This window comes from Triticum dicoccoides, chromosome 1A (genome assembly GCF_002162155.2).
Source record: "Triticum dicoccoides isolate Atlit2015 ecotype Zavitan chromosome 1A, WEW_v2.0, whole genome shotgun sequence".
NCBI classification, from domain to species: Eukaryota; Viridiplantae; Streptophyta; class Magnoliopsida; order Poales; family Poaceae; genus Triticum; species Triticum dicoccoides.
The window spans coordinates 585632336-585642399 of NC_041380.1; the positions used below are offsets into that span (position 1 = coordinate 585632336).

Consider the following 10064-nt stretch of genomic DNA (forward strand, 5'->3'; position numbering starts at 1 on the left):
ATCCTGTTCTGGAAGTCATGTTACTAGACCATGACGAACTTGCGAACTATGAGGAAGCGATGATGAGCCCAGATTCCGCAAAATGGCTTGAGGCCATGAAATCGTAGATGCGATTCATGTATGAGAACAAAGTATGGACTTTGGTTGACTTGCCCGATGATCGGCAAGCCATAGAAAATAAATGGATCTTCAAGAGGAAGACGGACGTTGATAGTAGTGTTACTATCTACAAAGCTAGAATTGTCGCAAAAGGTTTTCGACAAGTTCAAAGTGTTGACTACGATGAGAGTTTCTCACTCGTATCTATGCGTAAGTCTGTCCGAATCATGTTAGCAATTACTGCATTTTATGAAATCTGGCAAATGGATAAACAAAACTGCATTCCTTAATGGATTTCTTAAAGAAGAGTTGTATATGATGCAACCAGTAGGTTTTGTCAATCCTAAAGGTGCTAACAAAATATGCAAGCTCCAGCGATTCATCTATGGACTGGTGCAAGCATCTCGGAGTTGGAATACACGCTTTGATAAGTTGATCAAAGCATATAGTTTTATACAGACTTACGGTGAAGCCTGTGTTTACAAGAAAGTGAGTGGGAGCACTACAGCATTTCTGATAAGTATATGTGAATGACATATTGTTGATCGGAAATAATGTAGAATTATTCTGTAAAGCATAAAGGAGTGTTTGAAAGGAGTTTTTCAAAGAAAGACTTCGGTGAAGCTGCTTACATATTGAGAATCAAGATCTATAGAGATAGATCAAGACGCTTGATAAGTTTTTTCAATAAATACATACCTTGACAAGATTTTGAAGTAGTTCAAAATGGAACAGTCAAAGAAAGAGTTTCTTGCCTATGTTACAAGGTGTGAAATTGAGTAAGACTCAAAGCCCGACCACGGCAGAAGATAGAAAGAGAATGAATGTCATTCCCTATGCCTTGGTCATAGGTTCTATAAAGTATGCCATGCTATGTACCAGATCTATTGTATACCCTACCACTGAGTTTGGCAAGGGAGTACAATAGTGATCTAGGAGTAGATCACTGGACAGCGGTCAAAATTATCCTTAGTGGAATAAGGATATGTTTCTCGATTATGGAAGTGAAAAAAGGTTCGTCGTAAAGGGTTACGCCGATGCAAGTTTTGACACTAATCTAGATGACTCTAAGTCTCGGTCTAGATACATATTGAAAGTGGGAGCAATTAGCTAGAGTAGCTCCATGCAGAGCATTGTTGACATAGAAATTTGCAAAATACATGCGGATCTGACTTTGGCAGACCCGTTGACTAAGATTCTCTCACAAGCAAAACATGATCACACCTTAGTACTCTTTGGGTATTAATCACATAGCGATGTGAACTAGATTACTGAATCCAGTAAACCCTTTGGGTGTTGGTCACATGGCGATGTGAACTATGGGTGTTAATCACATGGTGATGTGAACTATTGCTATTAAATCACATGACGATGTGAACTAGATTATTGACTCTAGTGCAAGTGGGGGACTGGAGGAAATATGCCCTAGAGGCAATAATAAAGTTATTATTTATTTCATTATTTCATGATAAATGTTTATTATTCATGCTAGAATTGTATTAACCGGAAACATAATACATGTGTGAATACATAGACAAACAGAGTGTCACTAGTATGCCTCTACTTGACTAGCTCGTTAATCAAAGATGGTTATGTTTCCCAACCATGGACAAAGAGTTGTTATTTGATTAACGGGATCACATCATTAGATGAATGATCTGATTGACATGACCCATTCCATTAGCTTAGCACCCGATCGTTTAGTATGTTGCTATTGCTTTCTTCATGACTTATACATGTTCCTATGACTATGAGATTATGCAACTCCCGTTTGTCGGAGGAACACTTTGTGTGCTACCAAACGTCACACCGTAACTGGGTGATTATAAAGGAGCTCTACAGGTGTCTCCAAAGGTACATGTTGGGTTGGCGTATTTCGAGATTAGGATTTGTCACTCCGATCATCGGAGAGGTATCTCTGGGCCCTCTCGGTAATGCACATCACTTAAGCCTTGCAAGCAATGCAACTAATGAGTTAGTTGCGAGATGATGTATTACGGAACGAGTAAAGAGACTTGCCGGTAACGAGATTGAACTAGGTATTGGATACCGACGATCGAATCTCGGGCAAGTAACATACCGATGACAAAGGGAACAACGTATGTTGTTATGCGGTCTGACCGATAAAAGATCTTCGTAGAATATGTAGGAGCCAATATGGGCATCCAGGTCCCGCTATTGGTTATTGACCGGAGACGTGTCTCGGTCATGTCTACATTGTTCTCGAACCCGTAGGGTCCGCACGCTTAAGGTTTCAATGACAGTTATATTATGAGTTTATGAGTTTTGATGTACCGAAGGAGTTCGGAGTCCCGGATGAGATCGGGGACATGACGAGGAGTCTCTAAATGGTCAAGACGTAAAGATCGATATATTGGACGACTATATTCGGACATCGGAAAGGTTCCGAGTGATTCAGGTATTTTTCGAAGTACCGGGTAGTTACGGGAGAAGCAATGGGTCTTGATGGGCTTTAGTGGGAAGAGGAAAAAGGGCCAAGGGGCTGCTGCACCCCCCTCCCCTCTGGTCCGAATTGGACTAGGGAAAAGGGGGCCGGCCACCTTTCCTTCTCCTCTACTTCCTTCTCCCTTCCTCCCCTCTTGGTGGACTCCTACTAGGACTTGGAGTCCTAGTAGGACTCCACATCCTGGCCGCACCAATTGCCTTGGCCGGCCTCCTCCTCCTCCATCCTTTATATACTGAGGCAAGGGGCACCCTAGAGACACAAGTTGATCCACGTGATCTTATTCTTAGCCGTGTGCGGCGCCCCCTGCCACCATAGTCCTCGATAATATTGTAGCGGTGCTTAGGCGAAGCCCTGCGACAGTAGTACATCAAGATCGTCACCACGCCGTCGTGCTGACGGAACTCTTCCCCGACACTTTGCTGGATCGGAGTCCGGGGATCGTCATCGAGCTGAACGTGTGCTAAAACTCGGAGGTGCCGTAGTTTCGGTGCTTGATCGGTCGGGCCGTGGAGATGTACGACTACATCAACCAAACGCTTCCGTTGTCGATCTACTAGGGTACGTAGATCACACTCTCCCCTCGTTGCTATGCATCACCATGATCTTGCGTGTGCGTAGGAAATTTTTTGAAATTACTGCGTTACCCATCAATTACAGCAAATCATCCATGATTCCCATCAACATTGATCAGCAAACGGTTAATATACTTGCAAATTAATTCGGATTTAAGGTGGAAAGTCTGCCATTCACTTATCTAGGCTTACCCATGGGCACCACCAAACCCTCTGTTATGGATCTCATCCCTGTCATATCCAAAATTGACAAAAGACTATCTGGAGTGACTAGATTCATGAATTACTCTGGCAGGCTCACATATGTTAACTCTATTGTTGCCTCCATGCCCGTTTTTTCAATGTGCTCTCTAAAAGTTCATTACACCATATTGGATCATGTGGACAAATCCAGCAGAAAGTTTCTCTGGTATGGAAAGGAGATTAATAGAAAAGGTAAATGCCTTGCCATGTGGGATATGATTTGGAAACGAAAAAATCAAGGAGGACTTGGAGTATTAAACTTGAGAATGCAGAACAAAGCCCTACTTATCAAACATCTCTACAAATTTTACAATAAGATGGATATTCCTTTGGTTAAGCTAATTTGGGAGGCACACTATCAGAATAATGAAGCTCCACACACAAATCCCAGCAAAGGATCCTTTTTGTGGAAAGATTGCATGAAAATGTTTGATCTATTTAAAGAGATGACAACATGTGAGATCAAAGCAGGAAACTCTTGCAAACTTTGAGATGATAACTGGAATGGAGAGGTCATGAAATTAAAATACCCTGAACTTCACTCTTTTTGCCTTTAGGAGAATATCTCAATTAGGACAGCCGAAGATTCTGGAAACCTCTACAACTTATTTCAATTACCATTGTCCATCACTGCGCACCAACAATTTCATCTTCTAGCTGATCAATTACATAGCATCAGATTCAACAATGAACATGATATATGGAATTTCCAATGGGGTAGCAGTATAAATATGACCAAGAAAATTTATAACTTCTTAATGAGGAATGAGGATGCTGAAGTAACCTTCAAATGGATATGGAAATCATGCTGCCTGCCAAAGCATAAATTCTTTTGCTGGCTTCCACTTCATGATAGAATAAACACATGTGACCTCCTGACCAGGAAAAATATGCATCTTGATTCCACTCAATGTGTATTATGTGATGCTGAAGATAATGAAGACAGAATGCATCTAATATTCTCATGTCCATTCAGCCAGGGTTTTTGGTGGAACATTGGTCTTGAATGGAACACAGACCTGAATATTCATGATATGATTATTGAAGTCCATCAAAGATATCGCCAACACCATTTCATGGAAATTATGATTGTTGAATGCCGGAGTATATGGAATGAAAGAAATGGACTGATATTTGAAGGAATCCCATGCTCTATCAATGATTGCAGATATGAATTTATCAAAACTTTCAAGTTGACTACGCTAAGAGCCAAACCTAGTCAAAAGGAGGGAATGTCATCTTGGATTGATAACATTTAATAATTTTTTTGTACTTTTCAATAATCTCCCCTGGTTGTCTCCCCAACAACCATTGTAAAGACTATGTTTCCTCCTATTTATATGAAAAAGATCTACAATAAGGCTTTTGCCTTACTGTTTTATGGTCAAAAAAAGAGTTCTTAATATATGATGAAAATTTTATAATATGCAATGAACTTTTCATATATTACACAAAAAATAAAATAGAATCAAAACATATATAAAAAACGGAACAAACAAAGCAGAACCGTAAGCCAAAAAACCCTAGAAGAAAAAAAACCTGCAGAAAACAGCGAAGGAAGCAGCGGCGATCAAACATCATGTGGATCCTGTATGTGGGCCAGCCCAACCGGAGCCTCTCCTCAGCGAAGCCACGACTATTTGGCGCCCGCGGGCGGGAAATAGGATTGGCCACACATCGCAGCCCCAGCTGCACACCGTAGAGCCACTAGTTAGCAAGCGCTCCTTCGGGAGCCTACCAATGATCACTTGGGGGTAGGCTCCCAGGTGGCACGCTCTCAGCCGCCGCCACATGTCGCGCTCTCGACGCTCCCTTCAGATTATTTTTTATTTTCATACACGTGTTTTTGGCTTTTTAGATATTTTTTGGTCTTTTTCGACTTCTCGGTTTGTCACCGGTCTTTTCTAGCTTTTCATAAAAAAAAATTCAAAATGTGTTTTTTTTCTCTTCCTTTGGAGACACGGTTTGCTTCCGCGAGAGGCACGGTTTGCTTTCATGAGAGGCGCGGCCGCCATGCCTCTCGAAAATGAAAAAATATGTTTTTCTTTTTTTTCGTGAGAGGCATGGTTTTGCTTCCACGAGTGGCACGGCCGTGCCTTTCAGAAACGAAAAAACGTGTTTTATTTTCTTTTTTCTTCTGTCAGAGACACGGTTTTTACTTTCGCGAGAGGCATGGTCGTGCCTCTCGGAAACGGAAAAAAGAAACGCATTTTCTCTTTTCTTTTCTTTCGCGAGATGCCCGATTTTGCGCCGCGAGAGGTACGGATTTGCTTTCGCGAAAGGGACGGTTGTGCCTCTCGGAAACGGCTCCCGGCAAAGGAAAAAACGTGCTCGTGGTTCGTGCCCGATTTTTTCACCCGGTTTTTTTGGAAAAAAAGATTCATCAATAGCTATTAACATGGGATCTACTTTTGAAGATCTCGATGTGAGGAATCCAAAGGTGAAAACGGTTCGAGATTTGGATGCACGGTTTTATAAATAAAACATTCTGAATAAATAGATCTAAGAAAAAAGCGAAAACTCTAAAGTGGAAGTGATATTTGGAAGTACTGATTTGACGCTGCGCATCGTCCCGAGTGAGCTGTATTTAAATGCGCTGGGCCAAGCAATTATGTTCTCTCCTCTTCTCTTATCGACCTTGGCCTCCGTGTGACACAGGAGAAGCGAAACAGAGTACAAACCCAGCCGCGCCTTCGGCGATCAGCCGATCATGATGCTGCGCGTCCGGGACTCCTCCGGCGCGGCAGCGCTGGGGGCGGTGGCGGCAAGGAGGAGGTACCACGAGCGGGTGGTGGACCACTACAGCAACCCACGCAACATGGGGGCGTTCGACAAGGACGAAGCCGACGTTGGCACCGAGCTCGTCGGCGCGCCGGCCCACAGGGATGTCATGAAGATGCAGATCCGCGTCGACCATGCCTCTGGATGCAGGGCCGGCCCTGAGGGGGGCGAACGGGGCGGCCGCCCCGGGCCCCCAAAAGTCAGTGGGGCCCTCCTAGGTATACACATGTAGTATTAGGGCTTGTATTTATTGGGAAAAAAATGAAGCCCGTTTATCAAGCCAGCTCTCAGCCTCGCGTACATCGAACATATAAATGACGCTAGAGTACCCGCACAACTGGGGGCTTTGCTGTTTGGAGACGATTTTGACCGCCAGATCGACTTACTCGAAGCGCAACAGTGTTTTTTTGGCTGATGGCGTCTGGTCAGCCGTCCACCTCTTTTAACTTTCGTGACGGCTTTGGAAGAGAATGACGGGTGGGGTCATGAGCCTACAAGGGGCCATCGAGCAGAGGGAGGGTTTCCTGGAGAACTGTGTGAATGAGGCAGACCAATCCTCTCCCAGAAACGAGATCCTAGAAAGAGTCAGACAAATCCTCTCCCAGATACCTAGCGCAATCGGGTCAATCCTCCACGTCCCCTCCTCGCTGCGCCGCCTCCTCCTCCCATCCACTTCTCTGCTCCTCCTCTCGAAGCCCCATTGCGTGGTTGCCGCCGTCGTTCGTCTCTTTCTTCCCACGACGCCTCCCCATCCTCCATCAGCCGTCGTTCGTCTCTTTCTTCCCACGACGCCTCCCCATCCTCCATCAGCCGTCATTGGGCGCCGTTGTTCTGGACCGGTCGAATGTCGCTGCCAAGGAGCAGAGGAGGATGGCGGTGGGGAGAAACAGCAGAGGGGCACCGTCGTTCTGCTCACTCAGTGCGTGGGTCAGAGACGGACGAGGAGGCCGAGCAGTCCGGCATGCCGTCGCCTGCCAAGGTCTGGATCCTCCCCCCTCTTCCCTTCCATGGCAGCGCCCCGACCTGCCGCATCTTCCTCCTCGTAAGTCCAGGGGAGAGGAGTGACAGATTTGCCTCGTCTTGCGCGTCATCGGCTTGATAAGTTTTTTTCTAGCTTGGCAGACGGATGGGGCAGGCGAAGAAGAGTGGTGGATCTGCATCCTCGCTGCGGAAGGCTGCCGCTGTGCCGACTCCAACCTGTAGCCTGTTCCGGCTCAGGTTCGTCTTCGTTTTCCTTGGTAGGCACTGTCAGGAACATGAACAATATGTTGCAAGATTTGAAAAATTGATAATCAAGTATTTCCTTCATTTGTGCTCCCTATAACAAGCATAAGGATTAAGGATTCTGTCTCATACTATCAGTAATAAGGACACTTCCACCGCTCAATGACGATGCTTTCTTGGAAGCTCATGAGTCTATCGTAACCATGTCTGCTAGGCATGCATGTGGATATTTACCCAAAAGTTTGCACTTGCATCTCATTCGGTTTGGATTTCCTATGGCTCAAGTTTGTTGCTGTGCTTAGGTTTCAGGAATATTGACATTGTTATCTTGACCCAAAATCTATTGCTGCATCCTGCAAATTTGTGGTCGAGTGTACAACTTACTTTCAGTCAGCAGCTATGCTTTTGCTAAAAGAAATAGATGTTTTAGAAAAACTAACAAAGTTTATGTAGGAACAACACTTGGTTTTATCAACTCCTAGCCTGACAATTAATTGATGTCATCTATTAACTACCAACCTGAAAGTTAGATGTTTCCATCTTTATATTCTAATTTGTTGTTTTTTGATTCACGATATATGGAGGAAACATAAAATGGTGGAGTGCATGATGCTTCACCAGAGTCTGCATTATCGTCAAACGCCTTCCATGAGGTTTGATTTGTTTACACCAGAATTTAGCTATGCTTCCATTTTTTCTTTTGTAGATTATCAGATTTTTCCAAAGCACCATAGTTTTGGCATGCGTCTGGAGCTTCGCCTAGAGAGGATGAAACGAAAGTTTTAAGTCCCACTAATTAGATCAAGCAATTGTGTTCTTGAGCTGGTGTGTATAGGTGCAGAGTCCAATTAGTTGTCCTTTGTGCATACACAAGAAAGCTGGAATTTGGAGTATAGACATAAAGCATTGAGACTAATAGCCAGAAACAGAACACAGCATGATGACCTCTTGCTTGAGTGTGACTCTTCTTCACATGTGACTGCTCTCGTTGGAATACCATCCATGCATGACATGTTAAGTAGAACAGAGCGTGTCATACTGCTCGGAATTGTTGTTGCCTCTAGAATGTGATGATCTGAGGGTGTGAACTATTTTTTGTGCAAATTACTTGTTATATAAACTATCTAGGTGGAGTTACAGGACATGAAGAAAAGACATGAGAAAGAAATAGAGTGTAAAATTTGCTATATGGATTAACATGGGAAAATCCCATGAGCCAACTTTTTAGAACTATGCTACAACTTTTATGAGGCCATATTTTTTGTTGAAATCTGCAGGTTATATGATGTGTACATGGCAGTGTTACTGAACAGAAGGAGGTGATTTCTTTGCTCTTTCTATTGAATAATATTGTTCTTCACTCTTTCTAAGCTAATGAATTTATTAATATTACACAACTTAATTAATGATTATTTCTTCTTTTGGTCACTTGGGTAAGATAGAACATGATGATGCTCTCTTAATTTAGTTTCTCCTCCGCTGACCAAAGCATATAGGAAACACCAGCAACCCTTCTGGTGAGCACCATGTCTATGAAGTCATCCCATGCGTATTGTCCTTCTATGAACTGGGGGCATCCATGCGTTGCTAATAAGGCATTTTCCATCCTTTATTTTGCAACTCTGTATCAGCAGTTCTGAGGAAGCGCTCAACCTTGACGTTGATGCGGAGCATCCCAAGGTCATCCCCATGGACCTAACATCGTCTCACCAAGTGCCTAGCGGACCGATGACTAGAGCTAGAGCTAGAGCTCTCGAGACCGAGGTGACCTCTCTCCTTAGTGACATTACATATGATCCTCTCGAGACATGGCTACTACCTAAGTCCGAGACATTGTGCATGATTAGGTACCAAGAAGACCCTCCTGAAGATGCACGTGAAGACGGACAAGCCGCCAAGTCCACGGATGAAGAGGAACGCTGGAAGGAGAAGAAGACACCTCCAGGACCCGGACATCCGGCCCCCAAGCCCTGACGTCCGGCCGCTGAAGACTACAGCTACCACAGCCTTCCGGCCGCTGAGCCCCTACAGGCCTCGGACTTCCGGCCCCGTCATCCCGGACGTCCGGCCCCTCCCGAGCTCCCGGACATCCGGCCCCCCATCCCAGAAATCCGAACCCTCCCGAGCTCCCGGACAACCGGCCCCCCATCCCGGAAATCCGGACCCTTCCGAACCCGAGAGCAACAAGACAGCAATGCCAGCCCGGACATCCGGCCTTCCTAGCCTGGACATCCGGCCCGACGCCCGGACGTCCGGCCTCCCTTGTCTGCGCACAGTGAAGGGACAAGGCTCGTGTATCCCTTCTCCCCCCTAGACTATATAAAATCCCCCTCATCCTATGTTCTAGGGTTAGCATTGGTTTAGCTCATTTGAGAGATAGAGCATTGCTCATCCACATCGGATCTACTCCAAGAGAGAGACCGCGGCCTCTACGGAGAAGATCTCTTTGGATTCAAGACCTCCTTGTGGAGAAGACATCAAGACCCCCTCTTGGGCGGCCCCCTCAAGACCTCCTCATGGAGAGGATCGTGCTACTTGCATCGTCCTTAGTTGTCCGTGGACCATGTATCGTTCTATGTATCTGAGGATCTAGCACTTGTGTGACTTGTTCTTGTTAGTTTGAGTGTTCCTCTTCGTTTTCCCTTGTGTTTCCCTCGTTTTCCCCTTTGTGTTCTTCG

At 44.9% G+C, this 10064-nt stretch overlaps 1 long non-coding RNA gene across 5 annotated transcripts; it reads left to right on the top strand.

Annotated features, from left to right (window-relative positions):
* Positions 1 to 6929: 6929 nt before the first annotated feature.
* On the top strand, positions 6930 to 9162 carry LOC119344293. Of its 5 annotated transcripts, XR_005166691.1 has the most exons (6): positions 6930 to 7141; positions 7285 to 7400; positions 7971 to 8039; positions 8664 to 8705; positions 8829 to 8903; positions 9021 to 9162. It is a non-coding gene; the product is annotated as an uncharacterized LOC119344293 (long non-coding RNA). The 5 variants fall into 5 exon arrangements; XR_005166588.1 differs by having other exon boundaries at positions 7285 to 8039; XR_005166613.1 differs by having other exon boundaries at positions 7285 to 8039; positions 9018 to 9155.
* The last annotated feature ends 902 nt before the right edge of the window (positions 9163 to 10064 follow it).